The sequence below is a fragment of the Hyperolius riggenbachi genome, chromosome 10 (genome assembly GCF_040937935.1).
Source record: "Hyperolius riggenbachi isolate aHypRig1 chromosome 10, aHypRig1.pri, whole genome shotgun sequence".
In the NCBI taxonomy this organism is placed as follows: domain Eukaryota; kingdom Metazoa; phylum Chordata; class Amphibia; order Anura; family Hyperoliidae; genus Hyperolius; species Hyperolius riggenbachi.
Window position 1 is genome coordinate 213,380,802 of NC_090655.1, and position 12,877 is coordinate 213,393,678.

The 12,877-nt window shown below is 45.0% G+C and overlaps 1 protein-coding gene across 1 annotated transcript in view; it reads right to left on the reverse strand.

The window, feature by feature from the left end:
• LOC137534404 (mannose-binding protein-like) overlaps window positions 1–11,521 on the reverse strand; it is a 34,899-nt gene extending 23,378 nt beyond the window's left edge. The window contains exon 1 of the mRNA XM_068255901.1: window positions 11,472–11,521. The gene's annotated coding sequence lies outside the window, so the exon portion shown is untranslated. The remainder of the gene's footprint in view (window positions 1–11,471) is intronic.
• Window positions 11,522–12,877: the final 1,356 nt, after the last annotated feature.

Sequence of the window (12,877 nt, forward strand, 5' to 3'; positions counted from 1 at the left end):
GCGCCGTCATGTACTGGACCACTGCACTCTTCTGCTCGCAAAAGCGGGCTAGCATGTGCAGCGTAGAATTCCAGCGCGTAGGGACATCACACAGCAAGCGATGGTGGGGGAGATTGAAGCGCTCCTGCATCTTGGCGATTGCCCCCGAAGCAGTACTGGAATTTGTACAATGTTTGGCCACTCGTTGCACCTTCAACAGAAGATCGGCCACGCCTGGGTATGTCCTCAGGAACCGCTGAACTACTAGGTTCATCACGTGCGCCAGGCAAGGGATGTGTGTCAGCTTAGCTAACCTTAAAGCGCGAATGAGATTACTCCCATTATCACACACAACCATGCCCGGTTTCAGGTCCAGCGGTGCCAGCCACAAATCCGTCTGTTCCTTTATTCCCCTCCAAATTTCCTCCCCTGTGTGCTGCTTATCCCCAAGGCAGATTAGCTTCAGCAACGCTTGCTGACGCATGCCAACAGCTGTGCTGCACTGCTTCCATGATCCTACTGCTGCTGGGTTAGCGTTTCCGGATGAGGTACAGCTTTGAGATGCGTTGGAGGAGAAGGAGTCAGAGAGGTAGGTGCTGCTGTTGTTATCCAGTGGGAGAGACGGCGGTGCAGCTGTTTGCGGCGTGGGCAACACCCGCGCCGTAGCAGGTGAGGAATCGCTGCCAGGCTCCACAAGGTTCACCCAGTGTGCAGTAAGGGAGATGTATCGACCCTGGCCGAACGCACTCGTCCAGGTGTCAGTGGTGAGGTGAACCTTGCAGGCAACGGCATTCTTCAAGCTTCGGGTTATTTTGCTGACCACGTGCTCATGCAACTGAGGCACTGCAGAGCGCGCAAAGTGGTAGCGGCTGGGAACCACGTAACGTGGGATGGCCACTGACATCATGCCCTTGAAGCTGTTTGTCTCCACCACTCGATATGGCAGCATTTCGCAGGCCAGAAGCTTGGCTATGCTGGCTGTTAGTGCCACAGCCCGGGGGTCAATTGCTGGCAATTTCCTCTTGCGCTCAAACATCTCCGAGACAGACAACTGAACCGTAGGGCTGCACACTGAAGGGCTGTTGGTTGTTGTGTTTGATGAAGACTGGGAGACCTCAAGAGCACTATTCCGGAAAGTGACAGTGTCAGCATCGTCTGATGTTTGTGAATGTTGTTGTGAACCACGCAATGGCTGGGCTACTGCTGCTGCTGAGGAGGGTCTGGTGGTGAGTCTGGTGACCCCAAGGGAGGCAGTGTTGCTGGTACCCTGTCCTGCCGCGTTTGCCCACAGAGTGGGATGTTTGGATACCATGTGGCGGGTCATGCTGGTGGTGGAGAGGTTGTTAATATTTGTCCCCCTGCTCAGGCGGGTCTTGCACACCTTGCAAATCACCATGGTACCATCCTCACTGCAGTCTTCAAAGAAAGGCCAGACTTTAGAGCACCTGCCTTGCTGGCGATTTCTGTTTGCGCCTCTTTTGCGTCTCACTTGAACTTCCACGCTTGTGGTGCCTGAAATTTCGCGCAGCCTACCTTGTGGCACAAGGCGAACTCGTGCAGCAGTGGGTTCTTCAACAGACTCATCTGTGCTGCTACGACGGCGATGTTCTCCTTCACATACAAAATCTGGGTCTCTGTCCACATTGTCCAAACCCTCCTCTTCCATCTCCTCAAACTCCTCATATGTGATTGTGGGCCGCCGCCGTGGAGTAGAGCTCCCCAGAACAACCTCTGCGCAGCTCACTCCAACGTCGTCTTCCAGATCTTCTCGGCCGACCTCCTGCAATTGAAACCCCTCCTGCCCAACTTGCTCTGGAATTTGGGTTTCAAAGTCCTCGGACTCGCCTTGCATTTCAGTGAGCGGTGCATTTCCCACAGTAAATGGTTGTGAATCCGGGCACAACATTTCTGGCTGTTCCATTGACCTTTGAAAGGTGGAAGTTTGTTGGGCTGGGAATAGCTCCTGCGAATACCCCATTGTGTCCTGAGGAAATTCTTCGGACTGGTTATTTGGCAGTTCTGTGCGTGGTGTCGCTGCCGGTTGTGTCAGGTTTGTGCCCACTGGCTCCTTGTAACTGGCTGAGGACTCGGACCTCGTGCGTGATGTGCTGGTGCTGCTTAACCCACTGCTGGACGCTTGAGAGGTCATCCAATTAATTATCTGGTCCTGTTCTTTTGGATTTGTGAGGGTTGATTTCCTGGACAACATGGGCGGTATTGAGTGGGTTTTCTTCGGTGCTCCACTGTGGCCTGCACGTGAACTGTCAGGGGAAACACCTCTTCCCTTGCCCCTCCCTCTTTCACAGGATTTCTTCTTCATTTCACTTATCCTTAAAGTACACGCTGACTGGCAGCAGTACAGTGGCAGTACAGAAATGCTATACAGTGGTGGGTGAGCGGTGTACTACTATTCCCAGCAGCGACACAGAGCACAATGCTATACAGTGGTGGGTGAGCGGTGTACTACTATTCCCAGCAGCGACACAGAGCACAATGCTATACAGTGGTGGGTGAGCGGTGTACTACTGTTCCCAGTAGTGACACAGAGCACAATGCTATACAGTGGTGGGTGAGTGGTGTACTACTATTCCCAGCAGCGACACAGAGCACAATGCTATACAGTGGTGGGTGAGCGGTGTACTACTATTCCCAGCAGCGACACAGAGCACAATGCTATCCAGTGGTGGGTGAGCGGTGTACTACTATTCCCAGCAGCGACACAGAGCACAATGCTATACAGTGGTGGGTGAGCGGTGTACTACTATTCCCAGCAGCGACACAGAGCACAATGCTATACAGTGGCGGGTGAGCGGTGTACTACTGTTCCCAGCAGAGACACAGAGTGGCAGTAAACACAATGCTATACAGTGGTGGGTGAGCGGTGTACACAGAGTGGCAGTAAACACAATGCTATATAGTGTGAGTGAGCGGTGTACTACTGTTCCCAGCAGCGACACAATGACTGGGGGGACCCTGGCTAGCCTTGCTGGAGAGAGAACTACCCTGCCTGCCTACCCAAAGCTAAACCCACAGACAAATGGCGGAGAAATGACGTGGATCGGGTATTTATTTACCCGAACCACGTGATCCGTTCGGCCAATCAGAGCGCGTTCAGGTCCGAACCACGTGACCCGTTCGGCCAATCACAGCGCTAGCCGAACGTTCGGGGAACGTTCGGCCATGCGCTCTTAGTTCGGCCATATGGCCGAACGGTTTGGCCGAACACCATCAGGTGTTCGGTGGAAGGGTGATGTTCTGCAGAACCCGAACAGTGGTGAACACTGTTCGCCCAACACTAGTATCAAGCCAATTTTAACTTTGATTGGTCACTCAAGTTTATCCCTTATTTGGGTATAAACAAGACATCCTCCTATGACTCCCTTTTCAGATATAATATACCTCAATTGCTGTCCTCTTCTCTTAAATTAATGCAAGATTGGTCTTAATACAAGATTTCTTGGTTGGGTAGAATGACCGCAATCAAAATGGTTCTTCTGCCCAGGCTCCTGTATTTTTTTCGTGCTTTGCATATCCCAGTATCGAAGTCTCTCCTTAACTCATTTCAAGGCCAAATGAAAAACTCTCATTAGACCTAGCTCTCATGGTGGGGTGGGTTTACCTGATAATTGGAATTACTATGTTTCGGCCCAGTTTGCCCCTTTGATGAAGTGGTTTTCAACTGAGCACATCCCACTCTGGGTTGAATTTGAAAAGCAAGCGGTCATGCCATATAACATTCAATTTCTATTGTTCTCAACCAAAGATGTTGGCTGTGAAATTAACACTCTTAATAAGGTGGTCGGATTGGGTTTGTCACTCTGGAAGAGGATTTTCGGCCCTTTAAAGCCTTCCTTCTCAAAGGTCCCCCTAATTGGTAACCCAGACTTCCCGCCAGGGATTGATTCTCCTCTATCCTTCCAATAGTGGATAACTAACAATCTTGATACAGCTAATAGATTTTGGATACAGGACAAATGTTTACACTTTGAAGTATTTAGATTTTGCAAAGGAGCCCCTGTGAGAGAAAGATATACTGTAGGTACTTACAGATCACTTATTTTCTTAACCTTCCTGGCGTTATGGACGAGCTCAGCTCGTCCATTACCGCCGGAGGCTGCCGCTCAGGCCCTGCTGGGCCGATTTTGACAAAATAAAAAGGAGCACACGCAGCCGGCACTTTGCCAGTCATGTGTGCTACCTGATCGCCGCCGCAGCGAGGCGATCCGCCGCGTGCAGCGGCGAAAGATGGTCCCCCCAGCCGCCCGAGCCCAGCGTAGCCGGAACAAACAGTTACGGCCAGCGCTAAGGGCTGGATCGGAGGCGGCTGACGTCAGGATGTCGGCTGACGTCCATGACGTCACTCCGCTCGTCGCCATGGCGACGAGGTAAGCAAAACAAGGAAGGCTGCTCATTGCGGCCTTCCTTGTTTATTCTGATCGCCGGAGGCGATCAGAATGATCCGTCCGGAGCGCCCTCTAGTGGGCTTTCATGCAGCCAACTTTCAGTTGGCTGCATCAGGGCCGGATTTACAACTCTGGAGCCTGTAGGCACAGGCATTCTGGGGCCCCTAACTCCGCCCCTCAAATTGGGCCCCCCCTCAATAAAAAAAATATTCTGAACGCTAAATACCTGCCTCACATCACTAACTGTCCTTAGAATCTTACACTCTAAGCACTGTCTCATGTCATCCTTAGTGACATAAGACAAGGATTAAGGTGTAGGCTCCTGAGTTCAGTGATATGATGTAGGAATTAGATTGCCTGAGAGCAGTTACTGGCATCAGGCAGGGAGCCCCCAATATCCCTGTCAGTCTAGTGGTCCCTGGACTTCCTTCCGTCTGTTCTAAGCTCCCCTCCCTACCCAATAGGCTTTCAATACAGATGTATGATAAAGGTAATGACATTCACCCACAGTCCCGCTGGCGGTCTTCAAGCAAGGACCCTAGGGCCTATTTCCACTTAGTCCAACTATGCAGTGTGTCTCAGCATGTGAGCCAGACAGGGAAACGCTGCCTATTCAGACAGTATCTTGTTGTCCAAATCACATGCCGGTGTGATTATGGATGGCATGCCGCAGTTTTTTTGTCACACATCAAATTCCCTATAGCTGTTAATGGCACAGCTCTAGCAATTCGGCTGCTGAACACAGGTACACACACAGTTCAACAAAGGCACGCACGCACACACACACACACTTCAACAATCAACACAGGAACACACACACACACACACACACACAGTTCAACAATCAACACAGGGACACACACGCACATGCACACCCATACTTCCATACTTGAACACAGGCACACGCACACATACTTACTGCTGCAGAACCCGGCTTCCTGCTTCCTGTTGCCTAGCAGCCACACACTACAACCGGCCTGCACGTGTCATCTCTGTGATGACAGCACTGAACGAATCATACCGGGAGTGCAGGCGGGGAGAGGAGACAGGCGGGCAGCCATCAGCTCGATATGTAGAGTTGGAGAGGCGCAGCGCTCCGCCCTGCTGGAGACATCTAATTGTAGCAACTTGGGGAACGCAGCGGCTGTTGCAAGAGGAGACATTCAGGGATCAGGAGCCGCTCCTCCCTCTGAAAGGCGCCTGTAGGCACGTGCCTACAGTGCCTTATGGTAAATCCGGCTCTGGGCTGCATGAAACATTTTTTTTTAATTAAAAAAAAACCCCTCCCGCAGCCACCCTGGTGATCTTAATAGAACGCCAGGAGCCTGGACAGAAGACCGGATTCTCCTTCAACATTTGAGAGACTATGGGCTCGATTCACAAAGTGGTGCTAACCCAGTTAGAGACTTTAGGCATGATAACCATTGCACCACGCTGGTGAAAAGCCAGTTTAGGCATGATAAGTTTAGGTGTGATAAGTTTAGGTGTGATAAGTTTAGGCATGCTAAGTTTAGATAAGTTTAGTTTGCTTGCAAAGTCACGCACGCAAAGCAGTGCCATTAAACTTTATGCAAAGTGCACCAGACTTTGCTAGCGCAAAACTTTTGATCAGCTGTGCACTGCGGTGCTAACCCAGTTGGCGCTTAAACTTATCACGGCTAAACTTATCACGCCTAAAGTTATCATGCCTAAACTTATCACACCTAAACTTATCACACCTAAACTTATCATGCCTAAACTGAGTTTAGGCATGATAAAGGGCTTTTCACCAGCGTGCTAACTGTTAGCACCGCTTTGTGAATCAGGCCCTATGTGATAGCTCTACCCAAAGTAAGGGTCAGGGTGTAATCTCCCAATTATATCAAGAACTTCTACTTAGACACTGTGGGCCTGATTCACAAAGCGGTGCTAACAGCTAGCACCGTGGTGAAAAGCCCTTTATCACGCCTAAACTCTGTTTAGGCATGATAAGTTTAGGTGTGATAAGTTTAGGTGTGATAAGTTTTTAGGCTTGATAAGTTTAAGCACCAACTGGGTTAGCACCGCAGTGCACAGCTGATCAAAAGTTTTGCGCTAGCAAAGTCTGGTGTACTTTGCATAGAGTTTAATGGCGCTGCTTTGCGTGCGGGACTTTGCATGCGATCTAAACTTATCTAAACTTATCATGCCTAAACTTATCATGCCTAAACTTATCATGCCTAAACTGAGTTTAGGCATGATAAAAATGGTTATCACGCCTAAAGTCTCTAACTGGGTTAGCACCGCTTTGTGAATCGAGCCCACAGAGTTCAAAACTAGCTTTATGAAACAATGGGAAGCTGGGTTAGGTCTAGATCTTTCTGAGCAGCAATGGAGCTATTCTTTTGATCAAGTTAGAAGATCCTCTCCTTCCCCATGTCTTATGCTGGGTACACACTATGGGCTCGATTCACAAAGCGGTGCTAACCCAGTTAGCATGCCTAAAAGACTTTAGGCATGATAACCATTGCACCATGCTGGTGAAAAGCCAGTTTAGGCGTGATAAGTTTAGGTGTGATAAGTTTAGGTGTGATAAGTTTAGGCATGCTAAGTTTAGATAAGTTTAGATAAGTTTAGATCGCTTGCAAAGTCCCGCACGCAAAGCAGCGCCATTAAACTTTATACGAAGTGCACCAGTCTTTGCTAGAGTAAAACTTTTGATCAGCTGTGCACTGCGGTGCTAACGCAGTTGGCGCTTAAACTTAGCATGCCTAAACTTATCACACCTAAACTTATCATGCCTAAACTTATCACACCTAAACTTATCACACCTAAACTTATCATGCCTAAACTGAGTTTAGGCATGATAAAGGGCTTTTCACTAGGGTGCTAACTGTTAGCACCGCTTTGTGAATCGAGCCCTATGAGATTTTTATGGTCGATTTACTGTCTGATCGATTATTTCCAACATGTTCGATTTGCTTTCCGATCGATTACCGTGCATTTTCCAATCGATTTCCTGTTAAAGTTAACGGAAATTGATCGGAAAGCAAATAGAACATGTTGGAAATAATCGATCTGACAGTAAATCGACCATAAAATCTCATAGTGTGTACCCAGCATTAGAGAGACTACTACCAAACTTTTTATGAGGTGGTATAATACCCCCCTCAAATTACATAAACTTTTTTCTACTGTTTCACCCAAATGCTTTAGGGGATGTAATGTAGATGGATCTCTTACCCATTGTAACGCTCGGTGGTGTATCCTCCATGGTCAGCGCACAATGCACACCCTGACGTGAAGGAGACATGCACGCAAGCGTAAAGCAAGGAACAAGGATTTCCCCAGTTATAGTGCAAACGCACTGGTGGAGGAGAGGACTGACTCCAGTAGGAGATGTGGAGCACAGAGCTTAACAAAGGTTGCTCAGCGCAAAAACAGCGCTGAGCGTTCTTAACCAGAACTCAGAGAGAAGATGACAGGCTGACAGAATGAACGCTTGCTAATCTAGTCACTCCTCAGTGACAGCAAGCATTCACAAACAGGACAGACTGGAACGAGGAAGCCACTCGCGACCGCAGCGATGGCTTACCTCGCAAGAACAGGACTGGAAGGATTCGCTACTCCTATGCAGGAGATAGCGCAATCCACAAGGCAAGACAAATGCAGAGCAAGAAACAAGTAAAGGAAATACACAAATATATACAGTAATCCACGTCGCAATATGGAAAATAACAAACACACCAGTATGCGTATATATTGGCAATGAACCAATATATGACGCAACACTAACAAAGATGCAATAATCCGCAACGCAATATGGAAAATAATAAATGTGCTAGTATGCGTATATATTGGCAATGAACCGATATGACTCAAGACTAGCAAAATAACAAATCTAACTGAGATACGAATATACTTGCGAACCAATATACAGTATATGTGTAATGATCTGCGGGCGATTTCCAGCCAGCACACACCATGTGCGCTGAAGCAGAAGGAAATGTAATAAACCGCGGGCGATTTCCAGCCAGCGCACACCATGCACGCTGAAGCAGAAGGAAATCGCCACAATCACAGAAGCAAAGCACCCAGTATAAATTTTCAGAGGAGAATTCCAACTGGCAGATGGAGCTGTGGAGTGCAGAGGAATAAACCCTCTGCACAGCCACAGATGCCAGATAGAAATTGCACGATTAAGCAAGATAGAACAACAGAGGAGAATTCCAACCAGCAGATGGAACTGTGGAGTACAGAGGAACAAGTCCCATGTACATCCACAGATTCCAGATTGAAATTGGCCGACTAATGTAATGATCTGCGGGCGATTTCCAGCCAGCGCACACCATGTGCGCTGAAGCAGATGGAAGTCGCCACAGTCACAAAAGCAACAAGTCAGAAGAAAGCAAAAACAGGAACAGACAATATGAATGTCTACCAATCTAGTCGCCACCCCGCGACGGTAGACATATCACATCATAGAAGGCCAGAGTGAGAAAGCTAATCGCAAGAGAGGCGATTGCTATCAGCGACACAAGACTGAGCAAAGACAGAGTGTGAACTAAATAAGAAAGACACAGCAAATAACCACAATCTGAACGCCAAGGAAAATAACAAAGAACTCGCTAAACGTGGTCCCCGCACGATATGCGCAACAGAGACAAGCGCGTTAACGGTACGGCCACCGCACGTTAAGCGCAACAGTGGCAAAACGTAGCAACCCTAACTAACACAGAAAATGACGACAGACAAATAACGCGAACGCTTGCTAATCGGTTGCCTCACCCCAGACAACAGCAAGCGTTCGTGCTAGACAAGACAGACTGAAGGAGTAACCGGTAGCAACCGCAGCTAAGGTTATACTCCAAGAGTCAGACAAGGGAGATCCACCACCTCTACCGCTAGGGCGAATGCGATCTAGGAGCGAGGCCAAATGATTCACTGTCAACCACCGCAGGTGACAGTACAATCGCAAAAACAAGACAATACAGACAGGAATAAACAGTACAAATAAAACACAACCTGACCGTACTATAAGAAGTGCAGATCGCACGCCTCAATAATTAACTACACTAGAATATTCGCACAAGATACAAAAGAGGCTGAGGGTCCAAGGTAAGTTTCCCTAATCAGAAAACTATGTTGAGCGAGGAATTCTGGGAGAAAGTGACATTTATACTAGAAACCTTCAAAGGAAGCAGACAAGCAATCTACATAACAAGTGGATGCAAATCAGTCAGCCTTGCAAACTGACAGAAAGGACTCTTTTCCCTGGACTGAACTATGCAAGCTGCATAGGAAACAAGGCAGTCCAGGGAATCAAGTCCAACAGAGCGGATTCTGACAATATGCAAGTATCAGGAACTAACTACGGTCCCGAAGGACACACATAAACAAGGACTGAGACAAACAGAATGAACGCTTGCTAATCCAGTCACTGCCTCAGCGACAGCAAGAATTCATACGTAGACAAACACACAGGAGTGAGATAGTCAATAGCAACCGCAGCTATATGACTAATCTCCAGGAACAGGACTGGAAGGATTTACTGCTCTTCTGCAGGAGTCAGTGCAATCCACACAAGGTAACATGGGAACCAGGAACAGGGGCCCAGGAGTAACAGCTTAGAAAGGCTGAGACTGAAACTATGACAGGGCAGGGAGCACAGCAGGAAGCAACTCTTTATGCTGAGGTCATCCAATGGGAGTGGACATGCAAATTCCCACACAGGTGAATGGCAATCAGTCACAAGCTGGCAGCAGAAAAAGGCAGACAAAACTATGCAACCTGCATGAAAGGAATTGCAGCTCAGCTGCAACAGGTAATGTTTAAATTCACAAGAACATCTCAAGCTGCCATGAACTGCAGAGCTATTGCAGATGGAATCAACACTTAATGTGAGTGCAAGCAAAAATATGCAAGCAAATGCATGTAAAGAAATCAGAACTGCTTGGCTGCAGTACAACTGCAGCCAGCAGTACATGCTGCAGAAGCGATCATAACACCCATATTTTTTGGGAATGCCCAATTTCAAACATTTTCTGGTCAAAAATTTGGGATAAATTTAGATCAATCACCTCCATTGCTGTCACTGGTTCTCTTATTCAAATTCTGCTTTATACTAAGCCAAATTACATTCCCAGGGTTTTTCGCAGATTGTATTTTTCATTTCTTTTAGCTGCTCAATGGGTTATTGCTTTTAATTGGCAGAAAACGGTTCTTCCCTTTGAACAATTTGTCTCTCGTGTTGATACAATTAGAGATGTTGATAGACTTTTTCATGTTATCTCTTCTACCTGGGAGAAATTTAGTACAAATTGGGAAGATTGGAATGAACATAGATCCCAAGAGTTGGGGGTGGGTGGTTGATAATTTGTGTCTTCCTTTACTAATTAGCTGGGTGGTACTATTTGATGCTAGCATGCAGTAATTTGCACTATATTTTGGGAGGGTTGGTGGGGTGATGGGCGGGTTGGCATGGAACCAGTTTTTTTTTTTATTGATATGTTATAGCTTTATATGTACAATGATTTGATGGTTCATTATGAGATTAACGGTTATACTGTACTTAATATGGCCCTTGTCTTAAGGCTCTTTATACTGAATTACTGATTATATTTGTAAATAACCCTGTTGTTAACAATGTATATGCTATACTTTTGTATACTTGTTACTGCTGTTTTATACTTGTTAATAAACCCTTTTTGAATACTAAAAGGAAATAAACATTGCAACATCCATATCCCTTTCACGTCAAGTGTCTTTTTGTCCTTTCGTCAGGCTTTTCTGTTTGTAATTTGTTGTAGGGTTTTCTTCCTGGGTAACATGGCTTTACACCGCATTACATATTTATTTGTCAAATAAAAATGTAACATATGTATTTTAATTAAATAATATTACAACAATATTTTAAACATACAAACTGGCAGACAGTATATATAAAACTGAGCGTAAATATAATACAACATCCGGATAAAAGGATTATGTTAAATTTTTTGTGTTCTGGTGTTCACTAACTGAAAACTGCTACTTTTGATTTGATCCATGTGGTCCATGTGGCTGTGTCAGTACAGGGCAGGCCTCTTATAGCTACTATAGTCCACAATTAAAAAAAAGTATTCCACTGACCTTTTTTCAGTTTTTCAACCTTCGCCACCAGATTTTATTGGCTCGATTGTAGAGTTAATATTTGTGTATGCAAATTTTGAACTTGCATTTGAAGAGCTTCAAGTGCTACAGAAAGATGAACAATGTCTGTTTATGCATGACGACAAAATCTATACAGTGAGGATCAAATATTTGTACTGGGAAAAAAGCACAAAGTGAAACCAAGAGCTAATTGACCATATACAATTCACTTTTTCTCCTGAGTTTTCATTTAGGACATAATTTTTCTTCTTCTGTTTAAAATAACTTTTGAGCACTTTGCAAAAAAAAAGTACCAAAAAGTTGGTGAAAAAGTATTATCAAAAATATTTTCTTGGTTGCTAGTGGTTTAAAAAGCCATTGATTGACCTGAGCCCATATGCAATTCACTTTTTTCACCGGAGTTTTCGCCTAGGTGGTATTTTCACAACTTGTAAATAAAATGTATTTTAAACGGTGATGATTGTAATCAGCTAATTAGGATTATGCGAACTATGCCTATACATAATTACGATTTGTACATTTAATTGAATTTGTATAGTCATTCATAATGTTGCGTCAAATTTTGTGTCATTTTTGCAGAATTTTGTGCTGAATTTAGCAGTGAATAGCAAAGCCCCTATACTTGCTATTGACACAAAAATTGCTACATATGCTAAGGAGAATAGTGGGTACAAGTCAAAAGAAATAATTTCCCCAAAAGACCTTGCAGTTTTTGAGAAAATCGATTTTAAAAATGTAAAGAAAAAAATTGTTTTTAACCCATTCGCGTTCCGTCGTTTTCACTTGAGAAATGTTCACCTCCCATTCATTAGCCTATAACTTTATCACTACTTATCACAATGAACTGATCTATATCTTGTTTTTTCCGCCACCAATTAGGCTTTCTTTGGGGGTACATTTTGCTAAGAGCCACTTTACTGTAAATGCATTTAAACAGGAAGAATAAGAAAAAAACGGAAAAAAATCATTATTTCTCAGTTTTCAGCCATTATAGTTTTAAAATAATACATGCCTCCATAATTAAAACTTACACATTGTATTTGCCCATATGTCCCGGTTATTACACCGTTAAAATTATGTCCCTATCACAATGTATGGCGACAATATTTTATTTGGAAATAAAGGTGCATTTTTTCCGTTTTGCATCTATCACTATTTACAAGTTTAAAATAAAAAAATATAGAAATATTTCATCTTTACATTGATATTTAAAAAGTTTAGACCCTTAGGTAAATATTTACATGTTGTTGTTTTTTATTATTGTAATTTTTTTTATATTAAACATTTTATTTGGGTATTTTTTGGGAGGGTGGGATGTAAACAGTACTTTTATAATGTAAATGTGTGTTCAGTTTTATTTTTTTCACTTTTAGTTGTAGTTTTAC